This window comes from Alexandromys fortis, unplaced genomic scaffold (genome assembly GCF_014885135.2).
Source record: "Alexandromys fortis isolate MF-2015 unplaced genomic scaffold, M_Fortis_MF-2015_v1.1 scaffold_37, whole genome shotgun sequence".
In the NCBI taxonomy this organism is placed as follows: domain Eukaryota; kingdom Metazoa; phylum Chordata; class Mammalia; order Rodentia; family Cricetidae; genus Alexandromys; species Alexandromys fortis.
The window spans coordinates 12,168,665-12,191,020 of NW_026067914.1; the positions used below are offsets into that span (position 1 = coordinate 12,168,665).

The 22,356-nt window shown below is 36.3% G+C and overlaps 1 pseudogene; it reads right to left on the bottom strand.

Annotated features, from left to right (window-relative positions):
* Nucleotides 1-20,925: 20,925 nt before the first annotated feature.
* Nucleotides 20,926-22,066, bottom strand: LOC126499702 (farnesyl pyrophosphate synthase-like; annotated as a pseudogene).
* Between the last annotated feature and the right edge of the window lie 290 nt (nucleotides 22,067-22,356).

Here is a 22,356-nt window from a genome sequence, read left to right on the forward strand (position 1 = left end):
AAGTTGACCTTGAACTTCCAGTTTGTCTGGGAAGGGAGTAGGTAAGGGTGGGTGATGGAAGAACTGTGGAGATTGTTGTTCCACAGGGAGGGTTTGGGTAGTAAGGGTTGGAGGGAGTGAAGAAGGGGTCAGTGTGGCTGCATGATCATGGCCGAAATTTTAGGGTCCCAATTTCCATATGATCAGAAATCTGGAGGTGCTATGACCCTGGCGAATAGAACTGACTGCAAAGATACTGGCTACTGAGGCAAGAACAGAGTGCCCAGAAACCATGGACATTTATCCCCATGGTGGCAAAAAATTTTCAATGTCCCAGAAGATGGAAAGCTCAAGAATTCTCTCTGGTGGCCATGACGTCCCATTGTCAAGGTCATATTGAGGGCAAATCTTAGTGCATATAGAAATTAGCAATTCTGGACAATTGTATCTGACAGTCCCAATATATAAAGATTTTATTTTTTAGGAGGCAGACCAGGGGTAATAATGGATCTGGCTTTGAACCGCAAGAACCCATTTGTAAGCCTATGCCCAATTGCGGGGCTCAAGTCTGTTGCAGTGCGTCCACTTGAACAACTCTTGAGCCAAAACAGGACAGTGAAAATTGAATGGTAGGCATCCCTGGCCATGTAATTTTCACTTCATCTAAGCCTGGTTTGGCATCTTGGATTGGACTTTCATGGCATGATCATGACTTCAAAGAAAAGCCCAAAAATCGACAAAAGTGAACAAATGGGTCCCCTGCCCCTATTAACATAAGCAAAAAAAGGAGAACTCACTGAGACAAAGCTAATCTAGCCTGAAAGCCAGATTTAGCCTGGTGAAGAGCACGTGTGTAAAACCAGGCCCCTGACAGGACCTCCAAAATGTTAGGAATATTCCTAAAGCCAGCCTGTCCACTGACGTAAATAATTCCAATCAGACCAAATCAAACCAAATTAAAAGATATCCAGGTTTAACTAGACATCTGTGCTCTCAGGTGGCCAAAGGGGAAAACGAAAAGCTAACACCACCACCAAAGAGAAAGAGGAAAGAACCAGCTGTTTATTTTGGGGGGAGAAGTTTACAAAGCCTGCCGGAGTGGTCTTGACTTTTCCTCGGGATGGGTCAGGGTCTTGGCTCAGGGGAGGGGTTTTCCAAAGATGGATGCTGGGGGTTGGGATTATATGCCACTTATGTAATAATTGGATATTATTCAACTTCTTAAGAGAAAACCATATAATATAAAATATGAAAATATCAATGAAACCCAAGCATCTTTTAAAAATTGGTCAGGCACAGAAAGGAAAAATTTACTAAATAAACACACTTATGTGTTAATCTTTTTTTAAAAAGTAAGTAATGCACATAAAAACTAAGTATGGTAAGAGTCACCAGTGGATAAAGAAGGGAATAGGGAAGAGTCGTTTAAAAGGCAGATATTTTGTTCATAAGACTGGTGAACATAACGAGACATCACGCTAGAGACAAAATTTAGGTTCTTGGCTCAATACAAAACAACATGCCAAATGGACTATGGGTTCTGCTGGACAGATTAATTTGCTTATATGTACTAATCAATTAACAATGATACGCACGTGAGAACAATATATTTTAATTATTAGCTGTTCATAATTTCCATCAAATACTAAATTTAATATAGCCAAGAAAGAATAATGGCTAACTATCCATTTGACTTTATTAAATAGATATTGGCTATTAAATTCTGGAAATTTAAAAATGCAAATTGACTGGTTGGGGGCTGAACTTCAGAAAAATCCATGTCTTCCAAGTTTTCCGTGGACTTTGCATTACTTCTTTGATACAGTTTGAAGAATATGTGTCTTTCTTGAAAATACAAGCTGCCCTGTAAAAAACTGTAACTCAGACCATTGGTATTATAATATATATATGAACTCACATATCAAAACTCTTTCATTGGCTATCTCTTTGCTTTTACTGGAAAATAGAGTGTTGACAGACTTACACAATATATCAATATGTCCCAATAAGCAAATCTAGAATATCAACAAACATTAAACACAAGGTGCAAAAATATTTCCTGATGGAAAAATCATCTCAATATTTTAAAATGTGTTCATCCAACTTGAAAGGTTTAGCCATTTGATAATTTTTAATACATTTGATATATGATAATAATTCTCTTACTGATGAATTCATATCTAATTAGTCTATCTTTGGATTCTTTTTAAAAGTGAAATATTAACTTGTCTAGTTTAACTGAGCTGTGACAACTGTTTTCAAGGAGCATGTACCGCATGCTAAGATATTTCATAAAAATATTCCTGAGGATAATTTGTATATGTACATATTTCTATGATATTGTTTAAATATTTGTGATACTTATAGTAAATTATGATTTCTATTTTTCCAACTTAATATAAGAAACATTCAGTTTGTTCAATGTCTATTAGTTATTTATAGAGATGGATTCTTAGGGCACTGAGTTTTCTAGTTTGACTTATCACCACAGGCATCCTTCTCATATACAATAAAACTTCACTTCAAGCCATCAAAACTAAAATTGAAATATTAAAATAAATTATCATACTATATCTTAAATTGTTCTCTGCATATACAAAATTCATATTTGAATATATCACAGCTTTTTAAGAATTTAAAGATCATAATTTAGAAATATTGCTGCATTGCAAAAGCTGATCACATTCAGCACCTTTTAGTGAATGCTGATTTTTGCAATGGTGTAGTCTCATTGGAGATAAGGATTACAGGCTAATCAGGGAAAAGTTGGCTGAAAGTGGAGTTGCTTCTAATTTCTTGACATAACAAAAAATGGTAACACTTTCTGTCTTGATTGTCTCTTTTTCTTTTGCAACATTTCTTCCTTCACAGAATGCATCCTCATTGAATTTTTCCTCAGAGCTTGTTTCATATTCTGAAAACCAGCTACTGAATTAGCATCTAGATATTGGAGCACTTTGAGTCCTCTTTTATCATGTAACACTATGCATGCCAAGTTAAACAGGAGGACATTTTAGCTCAAGAAAGGGAGTCATTTTCTGATCAATATACCATAATACCTTATCAGCTCAATTTTTAAAATTTGCATTAATTCAGTCTTCCACACAAGGAAAAAGACTGCCAAAACTTGCCAAGACAGAGTAAGATTGTTCTGAAAATTTCCCTGCCTCTGAAAATGGTCTGTCACAGGCAAAGTTGCCACAGGCAAAGTTGGTTGCTTCAACATTGCAAATGTGACTTTGGGTGATTGCTCAGGTAGCCAGTTGTCTCTGTCATATACTGCACATTTTGGAAGCTATTTATTTGGTTGCACTTCCTGCCTACTCAAGTAATATTATCTCTCTTCTCAGGCTTTCAATGGGGTTGAAGATTAGATAGAGAAAGTCATAGTTACCTTCCTCTTATGATTTAACCAAGCCATTTCCAATGCAAGACTTAGACTCTTTAGAATAGAATGTTTATTAAAACATTTAGCATGTTTTCCTTGCTTAATATTGTTTATGCTTTTTGTAATCCTAATATACTTGATGTCTATTCCTAGTGTATTTAACTTTTTATTGGGTTTGGAATGCTCTTATTAAAAAAAGGGGGAAGTGAAGTGGAATCTCCATCAGCTGTCAGCCAATGATTTTAAGAGGTTGTACTAGGTCAGGGTGTGACATTTGGGTACCCAGAGAAAACTGCCTGCCTGCTATGGGTTCTCTCTCTCTCTGGTTCCCACGCTAAACAACTGAGTTTGGACTTCTAATTCTTGTTTCGTAAGTTTGCCCCTTATAATAAAAAAAATAAATAATTAAAATATCTTGAAGTTAGCCTGGGATTCTTTTATCTAATGTAATAGAGAAAACAAACAAACCCTATACCAGAGTGATCATGTGTTGAGGGTGAAAGCTGCCACCTGTGATTTTTCTTAGTTTAGGATTGGCAAAGAACCTCAATCAATAAGGATAATATAAAGGGAAATGTATGAAAACAAGGAATATCTCGCATAATTGGTCTATTGATCAATAGCTCTTTTCTTACTTCCATGTTCTCTTTATCTGAAATTCTAAGCGTTAAGGATCTTGAATTTATATTTATATTTACTTTCATCTTTGCTCACATCTTAAACAATTGAACATTGCTTACATCTTCAGTTTCCAGTAACCTCAAGCCTTATGTGCATTTTGTTTTTAAAATATGTTAATAACATATTTTTCACTTTTGAATTCTTTTCTACATAGCAAAGACTCCTTGATAATAAGGTTCACACATTTCTTCTTACTTCTATCATCCTCTTTGTTCCTCTTTTGTTTTCAAAATCAAGCTCCTTTTCACAGAGTCCAATACTACCCACTGTGTTTGCCCTCAAGCATTTCTTTCCACTTTGTTTCCCTGGGACTTCACTTTCTCTTTTCCAGTTGCTCTCAATATTTGCATTTATTCCCATGGAGACTGGCTACCTTAATGTCTGTTTTCAAAAGACACTTCGCAGATGCTCACATGTGAATGCCCATGGATGCACATAAACATCACACCTGCACCTTTTGAGGTTACCTTCATGCAAAACACCAGTATAATTCAGAACACTGTCCTGGCTAGTATTGGAATTTCCTGTTAGCATTTAAAATATAATTACATTTAAATCTTTCAGGAGGCTGCATTTCTTTGCCAGTTATTGCAGTTTAAATGGTCCATCCTGCTGCTATGCTGACACTTTGTCATACTATTTATATTTTTAGGAAACTTGTGAGAACTAATTTTCAGTGGGATTGTTTCCTGTGGAAGCAAACACATCTCTTCTGGGGATTGCCTGTAGGAATGTCTCCACATTTTAAAGGCCTTTGATTCACTATTTATATGAGTGTGTTTGCGAAGAACTCCCAACACATACATAGTCTACATCTGCATCCAGTTCCCATGCTAAAAAGAGAGGATATTTTCACTCAATGAAACTGAATTTTGGCTAGAGCAACATTAAAGTTGATCATAAAAGTCCCACTTTGATTCTCATGCTCACAGACAGCAATGGAGTAAAAGCTTTTCTGCCAAACTTATTTTGAATTCTCCTTTGCTTCCATGCATCTAGAAATTTTCATCCTGGATGTATGTTTAATAATGTATGTTACATTTTTTATTTTTCCATAAAATATTTATTAGTATTATTACTATTGTTATTTAAAGTAAGTATTGATCAGTGTCACTCCTTTCTCTTTTGTAAACCTTTATTAACTAGAAAAGCTAGGTAAATGCTAGCTGAAGTCCAACATTCTAGCATGCTTTGTAGAAAGGTCATCACCTCAAGTTTAAATAGATAATTAATTTCTTATTTATACTTGAAATATGAATTTAGAAATAAAAGATTATTATGTGATAACAAATGAGGATTACTTGAAGGCATCATTTTATCAGTTCATGTGAGCCACCAACACTTCCTGGTACCTTGTGTCACTAACTTGAAGACTGAAATTCACAGAAAAAAAAGACCTTGATTTTTCAGAAGATAGTTTTATTAAAGGTGTGCATTTAAGACAAATAAAACAATTCTCCTCATGCAGAAGAAGGACAGTTCCTAAGGATAGGTTACCACTGAAGGTCTCAATTTAGGAATTAATAAAACAATACCCGATTGCATCATGGCTGTCAGCTTATCAGTTTATACTCCCAGCCATAAGGCGTCCGTGTGATTCTCTGTCTGAGTGTCAACTTTGGAGTGTTGGATACATATTCTAAAACCTATGTAAGTTCTGGTCACTCACAGCTTCCAAGCACAGGTCCATTAAAGTGCTCAGGTAAAGGGTATAGAAAGATAAAGTATACTACACCAAAAAAAAAACCATGAAAACAGAGTATGCATTTGATGAATTAGAGTCCCTATAAGATTTGTTGTCTCTGGCTTCCAACCATAACAAAAATGCTGATAGAATCAATGACATATCTAGATTTAGATCAAGGCAGACTTTGTTTTCTCTAATTATAAACAGAGCTGCTTGTTTTTCAGGCTCCTATTCTAAACTGCTTAGCTGCATTCTGCTCCTCAACTTCATCAATATTCTACTACCTAATAATACTAATAAAACAAATATGTTTTTGTATGTATTTTAAATAATTGGAAAAATAGGTGAACATGACTTAATATGACTGATCATGGGCTCTGCAGCTTTATTGAAACTTGATATCAAATGTTTTCAGAGAAAAGAGAGTACTAATTATTAAAAAGCAAACATTTACTTTTAGTGTTTTAGTTTATTGTCTACTGTTATCAAGTAAAATGTTTATGATTTTAGTTATGCAAGTTGTAAAACTGTGCAGAATATTAGAATAAGACTATTTTAGACATAGTTAACTGCCTTCTGATTCCTTCTAAGACCCACTGTGTGAGATGGAATCCATAGTTTCCTCACTAAATCTTACCATGAAGTGACCACTCCCTTTATTCCATTTTCTAATCTGCTTATCATCTGGAATAAAGACATTTCTTCCATTCCATGTTCTGGAGCTCCTTTTCTCCTCAATTGTTTTGCATCTTGTATTTTTCATTGTCAACCTACTTTTTTTTTTTAAAAAAATATGGAATCTTTACAAGAATAAACAGAAGTAACTACCAGACAGTGTCTATACTTGGGTGTTTTGAGATCTTCCTCTGCCACTGGAATTTATTCAAATCTCTTCACTTTAGCCTCAGGAGACTCTTCAAATAAGGACAACAGAAGGTGCTTTATTCACCAAAATATCGCAAGAACTCTCTCTAGGAAATAGTAAAGTTCTTCTCCTCTGAAACCTCTTGAGTCAGCTCCCCTCAGTTCAAATCATTCTCAGGACCATTGACTTACATGCTCCTAGTAATATGGCCCACTAAACAGTGCTTAAAACATTTCACTACTTTCCTAAACTAAAGTATCAAAGTTCAAATTCTTCTACAAAAACATAATCATATCTATTATAGCAATATTTCAGTCACTGGTACCAACTCTGTCTTAGGGTTTTTATTATGAAGAGATGTCATAACTTCTTTTATAAATGACATTTAATGGAATTGCTTATATGTTCAGAGGTTTATTCTATTATCATTTACTGGGAACCAGCCTCAGAAAGGTGGGTCTCAAATCTGGGATGTCTGGAAGGTGAAATAAGTACATGAACCCAGGCTTCTGAGGCAAACTGGCCGGCTATCAGCAGTAGGGCAGGTTCTTCTTCTACCCCAAGCTTCACACCTCAGTCTCTTGTAAATTTTACACAAGCAAAATGATTCTTTTTTCTTGTCAGAGCTTAATCATTACATGGGAAACGCAGTTTACAAGAAGTATAAAGATTTTTTTGAAATCAGAACATCATCATTCATCATGATATTTCCCAGTTCCCAAGCCCCATACCAGCCACTATATTCTTAATTCTTAACTGAGTTAATTATAAAACATCTTCTGAGGCTTTCATCTCTGACGATACCTACTTGAAATTTACAGAAGCATAATTCAGTGGGTTTTACTCCATTGTCGTACCTTTCTCATTCTTCCTCTCAGTTCCAATTTTGATTTACAAGGCCATAGTCAGCTTTAAAGCCCTAGGTTCATCAGAAACTTTATTCATCATATTCAAGCTCCCTTCTGTTTCAGTATAATTCTTTTGCTGAGTTTTATAATCAGGGAAAGAAAAAATTCTGCATTTTCCCCAAATTTTCCCAATTCTTTCACAAGTCAGTTTTTTCCCCCATGACCTGCTTTAACAGCTATGATGCCTTTTCACTCTATCACATCAGGAAGACTCATGGTTCATATGATCATACAGCACATTCATATTCTCAGAAGTTACTGGTGTGGAAGGAGAAAAAGAACATGAAGAACAAGTACACTAGTAGAATTGCTCTAACCAGAATCATCTGTAACATTGCCAAATGCACACGCAGATAGCATAGAAGTGGTCCTCGGGGCACATAGGTGTTTTCTCCTTGGCACTTAAGTAACACACTCATAATTGCCACTGGGTTGCCTGGAAGAAAATGCTTCCTGCATCTCAGGAACCACACATAGAGGAGATTGTGCTTTACCATCTCTGGCAATCATTAAGGTGGGACATGGTGGCACTCAGGTAGACATGGTGAGGGAGCTGAGTGTCCTATATCTTGATACGTAGACAACTGGGGTGTATCTTGAATGTAGAAGACCTCAAAGGATGTAGTGACATACATCCTTCGACAGCAATGGAAAACATTTTCCAATAAGTACTTACCTTCTGCTAGTGACTGATGGAGGAAGGACATTGGTTAATTATAATAAAGAAACTGCCTTGGCCCATTTTATTGGTTAGAACATAGGTGGGTGGAGTAAACAGAAGAGAATGCTGGGAGAAAGAAGCTTAGTCAAGGAGTCGCCATGGTTCTCCCACTCCAGACAGACGCAGGTTAAGATCCTCCCTGGTAAGCCACCTCGTGGGCTACACAGAATATTAGAAATGGGTTAGAACAATATGTAAGAGCTAGCTAATAAGAAACTGGAACTTATGGGCCAGGCAGTGTTTAAAAAAATACAGTTTCCGTGTAATTATTTCGGAGCATAACCTAGCCATGCGGGCAGCCGGGTGCCAGGGACGCAGCCCTGCTGCTCCTAATTCAACAAGTGCCATTCCTTTTTAGGGCCATTTTTTTTTTCAAACCATCAGTGTGCATCTGCACAACTCATGCACATGCATGGCATGTACACACACATTCACATGTGGTTTAGTTGAATGCATACATATTTATAGAAAAATAAAATATCTTCTGTCAAATTAAAGGAAAATGAAATATGCATCATCTTTATTATAATTCAGTTCATAGAGCATTAATAGCTCCAAGGTGAATAATTATGCTTTAATAAATAACTCCAAACTGACTAGAAAGATGACTCAATGGTTAAGAACACTTGATACTCTTGCAAAGGACCAAGCCACAGAACCTATGTAGCTGCTAGGAACCATGTGCAACTCCATTTCTTTTTGATTCACATGATGTAGAGCCACAGATACAGGTGTAGAGACAAACATAGAGACAAAACACCCATTGTTGGAAAATATATAAATAAATGCTTAAAATAAAAATATCTGAAAAGACAATGCTCCAAGACAGAGCATTTCCCCAACTATTCAGGGCGGAGACAATAGGCAATGGTCAGAAATTCTTTCACAATGTTCTCTGTGTCACAAAACTGGTATGAGATTCATAATCATAAGACAGTTACAGATCACAAGATCTGACTGAGCTCCTGTCTTTGAAATTAAGTTACTACTCAAATGGTTTGAAGATTTGATTTGAATATATGGAAAATGCACATTTAATAGTTTGCGTGTAAAACAGAAAATGGTTCATTTTGTGTAAAACAGAAAATTGTTCATTTTCGACCTATGTGCACTGTCAATATATATGAGTTTATTTTAAATGAATATGAAATTATTTCAATTTTATTTTCTTTTATGCCAAGAACAATGTTAAGAAAATATTTCCCTGTGCCTTTACTTAAGTATTTTGCACAAAATCCTGAAGATGAATATTTTTACCTTTTCCAGCCCCTAGAGGGCTGGGATTGTAGGACTATGTGTTTAAAATTTCTGGTTCCTAGTACATACATGCCTGTGAGCACAAAGACCCAAGTATCCACTGTGCGGTGGTGGCACACGCCTTTCATCCCAGCACTCGGGAGGCAGAGGCAGGTGGATCTCTGCCGTGCACCGTGCCCCGTGCCCCGTGCCCAGCGCACCCGCCTGTGCTCTATGCGCTACAATACAGTTCGCGAGCTTCGGAGAAGGAGCTGGAGGTTGAGGAAACACACACAGAGACAGACAGACACACGGACGTCTAATCACTGGTACGAAGGCCTTTATTTCATAGCACCATGGAGGCTTACATACCCAGCAGTCAATGGCCAACAGGTGAAAATCCCATCCTCTGATTCTCTAGGCAAGGCACAGCTTTTAGTAACTCCAATCAGAAGGCTCTAGCAGGGAAGAGCAGCTGAAGGCCAGGACTCCAATAGGTCCCAACAGATCTCTGTGAGTTCGAGGCCAGCCTGGTCTAAAAAAAGATAGACCCAAGACAACTTGTCTCGAGAAAAAAAAAAAAAAAGTGTCTCCAACAATAACATATTTGATTCTTTATTATCGGGCAATTCAGCTCTTTTTCCTACTTTATTCTACTGTGTTCTGTTTATATTATCTATATGTCATAGATACCTTCAAAGATTGAAAGCCTTTGTCATTAATTCAGTATTTCTTATCCAAAATAATGATATTCTACAGAAATTTATAAATAAAGCAAAGAAAGTTTTTTCAGTCCTGAGAAATATAGTCTGTGCTGTTTACAAGCACACTGGTTAGTAACCAGAGCTTAGCAATTATACTTAAGTTAGTAAAGTTATTTTTACAATAACTTATTTTTACAATAAGTTCATCCCAGAGATTCAACAACAGAATAGGACATTATAGATATTAAGCCTTTTCCCAATTTTAGTTCTTTCTTTTGAAACAGAACATATATGGAGAAAAATAACAGTAATAAGTAGCTGTGGTTAACAAAAGGATTTGCATACTATCTACAAACTTATTCAACATTCACTTTGCACTTCAGGCTTTACATTAAATGTCATTTACATTTATATTTGTGAAGAACTTGCAGAAGAGTTAACTCAGCTCTCACTTCTTGGAGCTTTGTGAAATGTAAAGACAGTTGGTTTCCATAAAGTAGAGGACAGATCCTGAATTTAAATTAAATGATAAGTTCCTTTCAATGTTATCAGATATTTTTGAAGTTTGAAAATCATAGCTTCATGTAATATAACTAAATTTTATTAAGCTGCTATTAGGGACTATTAACTTATATTTCTACTGTACCATTACACTTAGCAAATTATTTAGACAGTTCATGAAGATATTTAGAAGTTTAAGAAACTGTTTTTCATTGACCAACTTCCCAATTTCAAATTATCATCTGATCACTTGTCAAAAATCAGAGATTTCTGTATGAAATCCAACGTTGCATTACTTCCTTTCACATTCTCTTTTGTTAACTTGATTTTCAATTAGGTTGTATATGATCAATATCTGAAAACAAAATTTTTATTTATATAATATATAGAATATATGTTTTATGTATTATATATTATACCAATGAAAGAAAACATATCAGATATCAAAATAAGAAATAAAAATATATATCAATAGACATAATTGTAAGTAATTAATTTAGAAAATATTCTTGTTACTTAGTTTAATACTGACTTCTGCATTCTGTCAGAAAAATATCACTCTCTCAGACACGCAGGTAGAATACCTACATTGCTATAGTGTATATAGATGTGACTTAAATGGAGACATTTTCTATGATGCCATCCTTAAATTTAAACTGTACACATTCTGAAAATTCTGTCATATAATTAATTAACTGTTGGCCTTCAGTGTAAAGACAGAATTTAGAAAATTCTTTTAGTTTTCATATCTTTATTTCCATTTTTATAAAAACAAGTTGGAAGTTTTACTGTTTTACCAGGGTAGAGAAGTAAATGGGTACAGAAATTAATTGGAAAAACTTGAAGTAATTCACCACTAACCTCCGAGCACCCAGAGATTATATGCTCATGAGGATAAATTAAAACAATGTTATCATAGATAAGTTTAGAGGAGACTCAATGACTTTATTCAGATGGGGAGACTGTGGGAGGCAAAGCATCTCAGAAGGAATGCTGTGTAAAATCTAATAAGACTTCAGAAGCATTATGAACATACACACCATGGAAGAAACTGTTGAAATATGGAGCGGCGGGGCTGCGTCCCCAACACCCCAGCCGCTTGGCTATCTCATGCCCGAAATAACAACACACAAACTGTATTCATTTAAGAACTGCTTGGCCCATGAACTCTAGCCCTTACAGGCTAATTCTCGCACCTGGACTAGCCCATTTCTAATAATACGTGTAAGCACCCCAAGGTGCGCTTACCGGGAAGATTCTAGCCTCCGTCCATCCTGGGAGAGTGGAGCATGGTGTCTGTGCTCTGGAGAGCAGAGTCTCTCCGGGAGCAGAGCAGAGTCTGACCTCACTTCCTCTTCCGCCCAGCATCCTATTCTGTTTTCTCCTCCCCCTCTATGTTCTAAGCTATGAGGCCAAGCAGTTGGTTTATTATAATTAACCAATGACCTTCCTCCATCAAGAAACATCTTGCTACTTCTGATGTTATAGTTTATTTTGTGGCAAGATGAGTTTGGATTAGGTGTGTGTGTGTGTGTGTGTGTGTGTGTGTGTGTAGTATGAACACATATAGAAGTGAAAATATTAGCTAGAGCTATATACAGATTTAAAGACAGAGTTGTTATTCAGTTTAAATGAAGAAATGAAAATCTATATTCAAAAATGGAGAATTAAATACTGTGCTATGATCTGAGAATGCAAATAACTTTAAAGAATCCCTGTAACTTTCTATATAAATTGTATTGTAAAGAGGTATCAATCAGTCTTTTATTTGGCAATGACTTCTTATACTTAGAAATCCAAGTTCAGTGACTCAATCAAAAGCCTAAAATGATTTCACATAGCTGGACACTATGCTTTCATACCTCAATAAATTCCATTCAAATGGACATAGATGGAAATAGGTCATGTTCAATTATAATTTGATGAAATTCTGTTTCTTATGGCTTGAGAGGTTTAGTTACAGTCCTCGATTTTCATTGTTTTGTTGGTTTGTTTGTTTTAGCTTAGAAATGCATATGTCCTAATACTAGATATAACAAGATGCAAGAAACAGGCTTCAGTTCTTCCAACTAAACAAGGATTTAGAAATTATGATATCCTAGTTTCGAAAAACACCTTCAGCACTGCCTAGTATGAAACTGAGGCAGTGGAATTCATTTTTAGAATTTCACTGAAATTTTTTGTTTTTGTTCATATGGTTGTGTGTATATTCATATACATTGTGGGAAGTATACATCCTTTTTAAAAAGTACAAGATAAATCAGCAAATGTAGACAATTGAATATTTCTTAGCCAATAACCATTATCAACAGTATTTTTTCATGTTAGGAGTCAGGCAATTATATAGAAACTTTACTATATCATCCATGTTAACCTCAGGCATAAAATGACACATAAAGATAAATTTTGGAAATTTTGGGAATTAAACCCAAGGCCTACTACAAACTAAGAAAATGACTTAATATGAGCTATAATTATAGCTCATGAATAAAATTTTCATATATAATATAAATCATTGTAGAGTTAATTTAGCTGTGGAGTAAGCAGCACAAAATTTCACAATAACATAAAAAACATTACTTTCATTTGTTATTTAGAATTGTAGGAGAAAAGCAATTTATACACAATTAAAAAGCTAATATATTTTTACTTAGTAACTTATGCCAAACCTAATAGGACATTTTGAATACACAAGAGAATATGTGTAATATAAAGAATGTATTTGGGCTCAACATAAAAAGGCAAACCAATAGTAGCTGATATAAATTATGTTGTTTAAAGCATTGAAAAATGGCTTTTGTAGTAAATATGGATGATTTAATTTTATTAATATAATTTATACACTGGTAAAAGCAGATCATGAAATTTTCTTCTCCATAGAAAGAATCATAAATAAAATTTATATTAGTATAATTTTTCAAGAGATTCATGCATAACTCATAATCAAATAACAATATGCATTCTTGTCAGAGATTCTATTCCTGAATCCTATGCAACAAAATCATTAAGCTGTTTTAAACAGTACTGAACATGGTCATTAAACTCAATTATACGTAACCTTGTTCTTATATCAAAAAATTCAAATGCTTTAATGCAAGTACAAAGTTATAATTTTTAAAGAACTATTATTATTATTTTCAATTTTGTAGTGCTGGTATTCAACCAGAGATTCATGCATGCTAGGCAATGCTGTACCACCAAGCTACAACCTAAGTAAGAGCCCAGAATGATTCTTCAGGACTAAACATCTACATTAAAAAGAAATGACGCAATAAATACAATTCAAAATGACCAAATAACTTCTTGTCCCTGTCCCTCTCTCCATCAACTCCCATTTTGATGATTCCCTCAACTTCTGATGCAGCAATTTTTAAATAGAAGTAGCTCTGTAGAAATTGAAAGGCATTGGTGGATAAATCCTCTTAAGAAGTGAATTTTGGTACAAAATTCAACAAGATCGATATTTCTAAGTGTTGCAAACCACATTGTTCACATAGACATGTTGTACAGGAATTAAGCTTTCTCCACAACAACTTCCTTTTGACTCTAACAACCTCTCTCTCTAAACCTAGCCAAGACAGAACAACTCCACTAACTTTACTATGGACTATTTTCTTATTAGAAGTTTTTGGGCACACAATTATCTCATATTCCATGTGTAAACCTTTTAGTTGTTGGGCCCTAAAAACTTCCTTGGGGGAAGGTGTGAAAAGGAATGGTGTCAATATCTCAGACTCTGAGAGTCTGGTAGAAGGCTTACAGCAGACTCATTTCTTTAAAAACAGGGAAAACCTCATATACCCTCCCAGTATTCAGGAATTCTGATCCACTGACAGTTGACATCTCATGCTCATTCCTCATGATCATGGTCAGATCCTCTGACAGCCCCTGTCACTACGCACTCGAGATACTGCTTGGTCACTTCTTATTGGCTAGGCATGGTCAAGACCTCTGACAGCTCTAGGCAGTCTCCAGATTGGCTCCTAAGGCCTGGTAGGCCTTAACTTTCTACATCTACACCCCTTTTGACTTATTACATAGGGCACTCAGCAGAAGTCAGTTTTTCTTAGGTTTGGTTACCCCACCTTAAAAGGGCTCAGCAACTGGACTATGTCTGTCTTTGTTTGACCTCCCAGACAAGCTCTTAACCATCTTTGGCTACCACCCCTTGAAGTTCATTCATTCCCAGAGAGCTGCCCATGGTGGGGGACTAGACAGTTGCAGCCTTTTGATTTATAATAACCATGCAGGTCAAAGCCTGCCAGAAGGATGCCTAAAGGCCATTAACACCTGAAGAGTCTCCTTACTTGTCTGCTGATTTCAGACCTGCTGTGGGAGACATTTAAGGAGAATAATAATACCACCCCACTAATTAATGTATATGCAAGAATCCATGAAGGATCCAAAACCTTTTTTTGTATTATGCCAAACTTTTTCAAAAAAAAATGAGGAATCAAAGGACATAATCTCTGTTTTTAATAAATCATTTTGTTGGTCATTTGGGAGAGGACCAGCGAAGCTCTTAAGAAGATCTTGGCCAGGTCTATCTCATCAGAGACTAGGAGAGATCCTCATCTGTCCTTAACAATGGTCCTTTTCCATATGAACTTTATAAATTTTGATGACAAAGGGCTCAGCTCAGCTTTGAGCTCTGGACATCTCTGCCAAGGAATATACTTCTGCCCCTGGTGTGATGGAGAGACCCTATCTCCCTGCAATGACAGCTGCCAGTCCCCTGCTAACCCATGGAAGGGGATATGCTTGTATTTTTCCTCAGATGGCCACAATGCCAATATGGGCCAGGAATGGACACCTGACTAAGGATCAGCTTCCAACTAGGAGGGAATAATCCAGGATGGTTAATGTTTATACTACCCATTCTTGCTCTCATTTTCCCCTACAACATGTCTATGTGGACCAGAAATTCAAACAGTGTGAATGCAATGTGGAAACATTTTATTTGTCCTTCTTCCTTTAATAGGGGTATCATATGTCACTCTGGAAACAAGCCCTAAGAGTATAGGTATATGGAAAGAAGAAATGTACCACAAAACAATTAGAAGTTATATAGTAGTCCCCACATTGAATGGACTTGTTGAATATGATTCAGGTTTGCAAGTAATTGGTTTTCCAGATTCATTGGGAATATTTCAAGAAGCATACTGCAGAAAAGTCCTATGAGTAGGAATGTGTAAATATGTATTTGCTGATTCATTTTTCAAATGTAGTATGACTCACAGTATAGGAAAGTTTATCAATGGAGTAAGTGAGGTTAACGTCTGAATTTTTAATGATATTATCAAATATGTGAAAAAAAATCTCATAGACTAAAACGATGCCATAAATGTGAACCAGGTAGTGAAGGCTCTTTCCATCACAATTGTCTTCAAATATGCAAAATACTCCTCGATGAAGGGGAACAACAAGAGTGTAAGCAAAATGATAAAACCGTAAGATATGATTACTCTTTACATTTACACCAAATAGTAAAATTAACTCCTCAAGACATAAAGATTTAACAATATAATTAATGTAATAAATATTAAACTATGAAAAAACACATTGTTCTCTATTGTTAATTGACTCATTGAAAGGTAAACATTATTCCCTCTCTATTTCAATACATATAAACAACATGGCTTTTCCACATTAAACTCAGTTATAACCCTTCCTTTCGAGTTGAACCTGTTCAGAAGGCAAACGGCTGAAATTCACTTGCAGTGTTGTTTTAATTAAATTACATGATTTAGTAAAGCAATGTGTACTCAAATGAATATTTCCTCTTCTACGTTAATATTTCCATTCATCTTTTCATTGTTCCAGTCTTGTTTATGCAACTATTTCTAATAGAGATTATACTCAGGAGATTTCCTAATACTCTATATTGTACTATCTTCTTGTTCCCTCTTCTTCAGGTTGCAGTGCTATTAATTGAGCTGTGATATATCCAGCGGGACTGAACTTTCCACAGTTTGTTTAATTTGTACTTTTTCTTTTGTGTGTGTGTCCAAGCATGCATGTGATAGCCACTGTTTTCTGCAAAGAGGAGTCATGGATAAAGAGTGCTAGCTACACGTATTTGTGAGTACAAAGATAATATTTAGAATGCAATATGGTTTTTTTGTGTTGGTCTATACAAAATGCAGGATTAGGTTCTTTTATAAGATAATTGCCTCTCTAGCCACGGAAAGCTGGCTGAGTTTCATTCAGTATTAGGAATGATTTACCTCCTATTATGTGGCTCTAAAGTTCAATTATATAGTGGTTGGGTGCCACAGCCGTGAGTGGCCCTTATTGCACCTTTTCAGGTATCTTGCCATGCTCGTCTTTGTGGTGTTTCACTGGTAGATTAGTTACAGAGGACTGTTTAATTGAGTCCCTCCATAGGCAGCTTGATTAGTATTTTTGTAAGCATGGAAGCTACACAGCAGGAAAATATTTTAAGCTGCACAGGAACACTGCAACGTCTATTTGTCCTGCCCTTCTCACTTCTTCCCTTTCTGCTCCCAAATTTATGAACTTTCCCTATTACAGTGTTTGTGTGTATGTGCGCAGTGCTGGCCATTTATATCAGACTATGTATGAGTGCTTTCATCATTGGAGGCAAAGAGTGTTCCCTCTCTCAAGAGCCGTTAACGTCTTTGCTTTTTCTGTAGATAACGACAAGGAGCATGTACCAGTGAAGTCTCCACTCTAATGTTTCCTGAACAAGATCAGAATGACATCAACACCAGCTCACCTATCAGTGTGAACAGGAGAAGCCATATATTGTACCATTTACAGATTAACCTTATAGTTCTGTTCAGTCTCTTCACAGTTTTCCATACTGGCTATACAGTTTTACAGTGCCAACATCCTTGTTTTAAATGCTCTCTTTACTCTAAATACTCATAAAAATTGTCACATATAGAGTTACAGATGTTTCCTAACATTCTGAAAGCTTTTGCTCTTGCTTCCTATGCTTTGCAAAAGGGATAGTATGTTTGGTTTGCTTTCTTTTGTTGACAATCCTATTTACCAATATTTGTTCTTGTCTCTGTTTCTGGAGTCTTTCCCAGAAAATAGCTGTCCATTGCTAAGGCTTGAAAATTACCTTTATGTTTTCCTGTGGTGTTCATAGAACTTAATTAATGGCATTTAATTCTTTTGTCTATTTTGAATTGAGATTTATGCAGACTCATCCAACAGTTGTATACTTTAAAGACTCTACATGGCAGTATCTTTTTCTCTTTAAGAAGGTTTGCAAATTAATGGTGTGAATATAAAACAAAATAAAACACACAATGACAGAAAGAAAATAGCCTTTGGCAGTACAATTAACAGAACAACAGGGAAACTTATACTTTTAAAAAATATCTAGAATATAACAAATTATATATACACACTGTTCTAAAAATGTGAGTAAAAGGGATATAATGCAAAATGTTTCCAAATAAATATAATAAAAATTCCAATTTAACAAGTAGCATTAAATTACTTACATGAGTAGAATATTAAGGCTAATTAATAAAAATTCCCTAACTAATACAGATGTTGGAGAATATAATGACATCAGATACTTGGATGTAATGTGTATGTAGAAATAAAAATATTTCAGAAAATATAAGCGCCTTAGAATAAAAGAAGAAAACGCTATTAATTCAAATGTATGTTGATCCTATGTTGACATTGTAACTCGTATGGAAGAACATTTAATGCCTAACCAACACAGAGCTGAAACAAAGAGAAAATTTAAAAATATTAGCACACTAAACCATATTAAGTCAACATAATAAATTGTTTATTACTTTCTTACTTCAGATACAAAGGTAAAAGTGTAAATATTATAACAAATTTGATGATTAGTATTTAAATTGAAATTTTAGAAATGACTTCACTAAATCCTTCAGGCAATGATGAATTTTTTACCTGAATTAAAGCAGAACTCCTACCTGAAATAGTAATATACTTTGCAAAGAAACTAACCAATAAAATGAGAGTAAAAGCAAAAATTTGTAGAATATGGGTAAGTTTGCACATCTTGTATAGAACAGAACACAAAAATATACCTAGGAGAGAATAGAAAACGCAGCAGATCTTCATAAGGTGCTAAACTGTTACAATAAAATTTTAAAAAGTCAAAGTAGAAAAACAGAAAGATTGCAGTAGGTACGTTACACCAGGGAAATGGATACAAATAAATGGTTCTTGTAATTTAGGAAAGTAATTTGCCAACATATGTCACTTTTAATGAGTGCTATAAAAATTATACAAATTATTTCTTCATCGAAGGTTATAAATAAATAATCCTGCCAACTTGGCCATGAATTACAATGTTATAGGAACATATTCTGTGATGGCACAGAAAATGACAATGGTTCAGAATCCACAAGGAAGGGAATCCAGAGCATCTTTGATGTTTAACATCCACAAAATGACATATTGTCTTATGTCATAAAGAAAAGCATACCTGGAGAATAATGTTGACTGAAAGTGTAACGAAGAATGATTACATGATGAAACTACGAAATCTTTAGAAACTCTCAGTGCATTTTAGATTGTGTGTGTGTGTGTGTGTGTGTGTGTGATGGTAAATATATCAACAGAATCTGCTCAAACTGTGAGTTTCCTTCATGTATATTTTACACATACTGTGCACACCCCCCAGAGAGTTTGTTTGTACAGGCACTGTCTTAAATCCATTGCCCTCCAGGTTGAGGTTTCTAATGCTAAGCAAGGCATTTCATTTCACCTGAAAATCATTAGCAGTGAAAGCAGTAAGTTGAGCGTTGAGTACTAGCTTGATAGAGTTATCCTGAGTGTGGGTGAATATATATTACAAACTTAATGATTTCACATTCTGGTGGATAATGCAGATAATTCACCACATGTGAGAGCACTTTTTCTTTAGTAACAGAAATATTCTGATGCAATTCTGTGACGTTCAGTTCAAAGAATCGTTTGAATTTTGATATGTTCTTCCATCAAGTGGAAAATAATCCAAGATACAAACAAACACAGAACATAAGGTTATGCCTTATGGTGGTCTAAAAATTAAGATTTACTCCTTTTTTATTGAAATCTTTCTTCCTTCTCTCCCTCTCTCTCTTCCTCCCTTTCATCCTCTATCCCTTTCTCCCTCCCATTCTTCCTTCTTTCCTAGCTTTCTTTCTTTTTTATATGGTATTTTTAAAATTTATTTTCATGTTTTCTCTTTTTTTATTTTCAGTTTTTCCCAGTATGGTGTAGACTCATGCTGGCCCTGTACATGCTTCCAGAGTCTCTGTGATTTTGTAAATGTGTCACTCCTGTTGTACTTTGAGCATTTATTTTCTTAGTGTCCTCCACCACCCCCGATTTGTACCATCTTCCTGCCTCCTCCTTTGCCAGGCTGCCTCTGTCCTTCAGTGAGACAATTAATGTAATCCATTTAAGACTCAGTGTCCCAAGGTCTCTCAATCTCTATACTTTATCCAATTGTCGGGCTTTTTGTGTTATGAGATACATCACAGAGGTTTTTAAATCATTTCAATTGCTTTTGACCTTTCTTTCAAAACATATTATTTTGTTAGATTTTTATTGGCTGCTTTCTATATATCAAATCCCAGTGTAACACACATAAAATCCACAGATTTTTCATAAGATTTTGAATTTCAAAATTAAGAGGTTGATTTAAAAGAATTCTACAAGATTTAGAATCTTAACTGTTGAAAATGTATTATGTATAGAACATTCAGCCACCAAGTATTCCTGCACGCCAGAAGAGGGCACCAGATCTCATTACGGATGGTTGTGAGCCACCATGTGGTTTCTAGGGATTGAACTCAGGACCTCTGGAAGAGCAGCCAGTGCTCTTAACCACTGAGCCATCTCTCCATCCCTCAAATGTTTTTATTTCCATTTGGTTTCTTATTGCTGCTGCACTACGAATGCATAATTCTGAATGGAAAAAGCAGAGGACTGAAGGGAGGATCAGTTACACATACATGCATATGCCTATGAAAAAAAGAAGACATCACTGGATATATGATACAGCCTTAATTTTAGTAAGTGGATGCAAAAACAAACTAAGTATGAATTTCATAAGCATTCCAAATTACCTTTAACCACAAACTTTTTATTTGGTCGAAAGCATCACCCCAGCTCCCTAAAACCCCTTTATACAAAGAATCTGGAATATTATAATCAGGGGCCTCATCTTAGCCCCTGGCACCCATCTTTGGAATACTGGTCTGGAACTCCTCTTCAAGCCCCCTCCCCTGACGGTTTCCTTAGTCTACACTCCACCTCCGAGAAAGCCTGGCAAATGGACTCTCAAAGCCTTTGCAATCTCGAGGTCACTTTTACACATGTAGATCTTCTTTGCTAGTTCCAGGAAGATGCCTGGGGGCAGGGGCACAGAGTACTGTTCTAGGAGGCTCTTGAGGCGGCTGTTACTGTCTTCCTCGTACTTTAAGAACACAGCTGGCAGTTCCAGCACTTTATACATTGCTTTCACCTGTGCCACCTTCTCTGGGTCCGTCCGCTCAAAATTCTCCTGTAAGATCTGACGCTGTTGCAGAGTGGCTCGTAGCAGACACTGAAACACCAGACAGCTCCATTTGTCGTCCTGGATGTCCGTGCTGAACTTTCCAGTCACACTGGGGTCACCAAAGAGATCATCAAGGTGGTCATCCTGAATCAGAAAGAACTCGCCCATCTCCTGCGGGATCTTCATGGCATTGGCATGTTCCTTCTCCCCATCAATGCCTGCCATGCGCATGGCAGCTGCAACAGGCAGGTAGACAAAATAGAAAGCTGTCTTATACTTGACAAAAGATTTGTACCTCTTTTCGGTATATCCACCAAGATTCACATGGCCCTGGGGTGCGCTCATGAGGTCAAGGGTTTGCCCGATCTCTGTCTGATAGGAACTCTGCAGAAAGAGCTCCATCAGGTTTAGGTTCTCCATGCAGTAGAACTTCAGCAGGCAGTAGATGCAGGCTTCCAGAAGCAGAGCTTCATTGACAGCATCCATGCCTATGCCTGGCTTCCCCTACCTGCAGTTTTGTCCACGGCGAGTGAGAACGGAATCTATGATGTCATCTGACGCAAGAAGGAAAGCCTGGAGCAGTTCTACACACCAGCCCACAGTCAGGGCCCCCTGAAGACTCTCGGCCTCCTGTTTCCTTGGCTCCACCAGCTCCCGGAATGCTTGAAGCCCACAGTCAAACCCGGATTGTACTTGCCTCCCACGGCATTGCACTCTAGGACCTCCTTAAGCCAGGTATTGGCACCACCTGGCCTGTCTCTGGGTGGCCTAGATCGTCCTCAGTCAGCACTTTGACAATCTGGGAGAAGTGCTGGACGAAATCGTGCCTGTCTTGGTTACAAGCCACTAATTTCTGGTTCCCATTCATGTTGAGAGAGGAACCAAATGCTCGGCTCCTTAATCGACTTCTCCCGACTAGAATCTCTATTAGAGAGGGCATGATACCTGCGTATTTTAGTTATCTTGTATCTGTCAATTGTTATGACAAAAGCATGACAAAAACAGCTTAAAGACAGACATTGTTTTTCCTCCTGCTTAGAGGATAAAGTCCATCATGACAACGAAAGGATGCAGGCAGGAGCTTGAGACATGTGATCACACTCTATCTATAATCAGGTAGCCAAGAATAATGAATTCCTGTGCTTGGCTTCTCTTCTACCTTTTCTTTTTTTATTC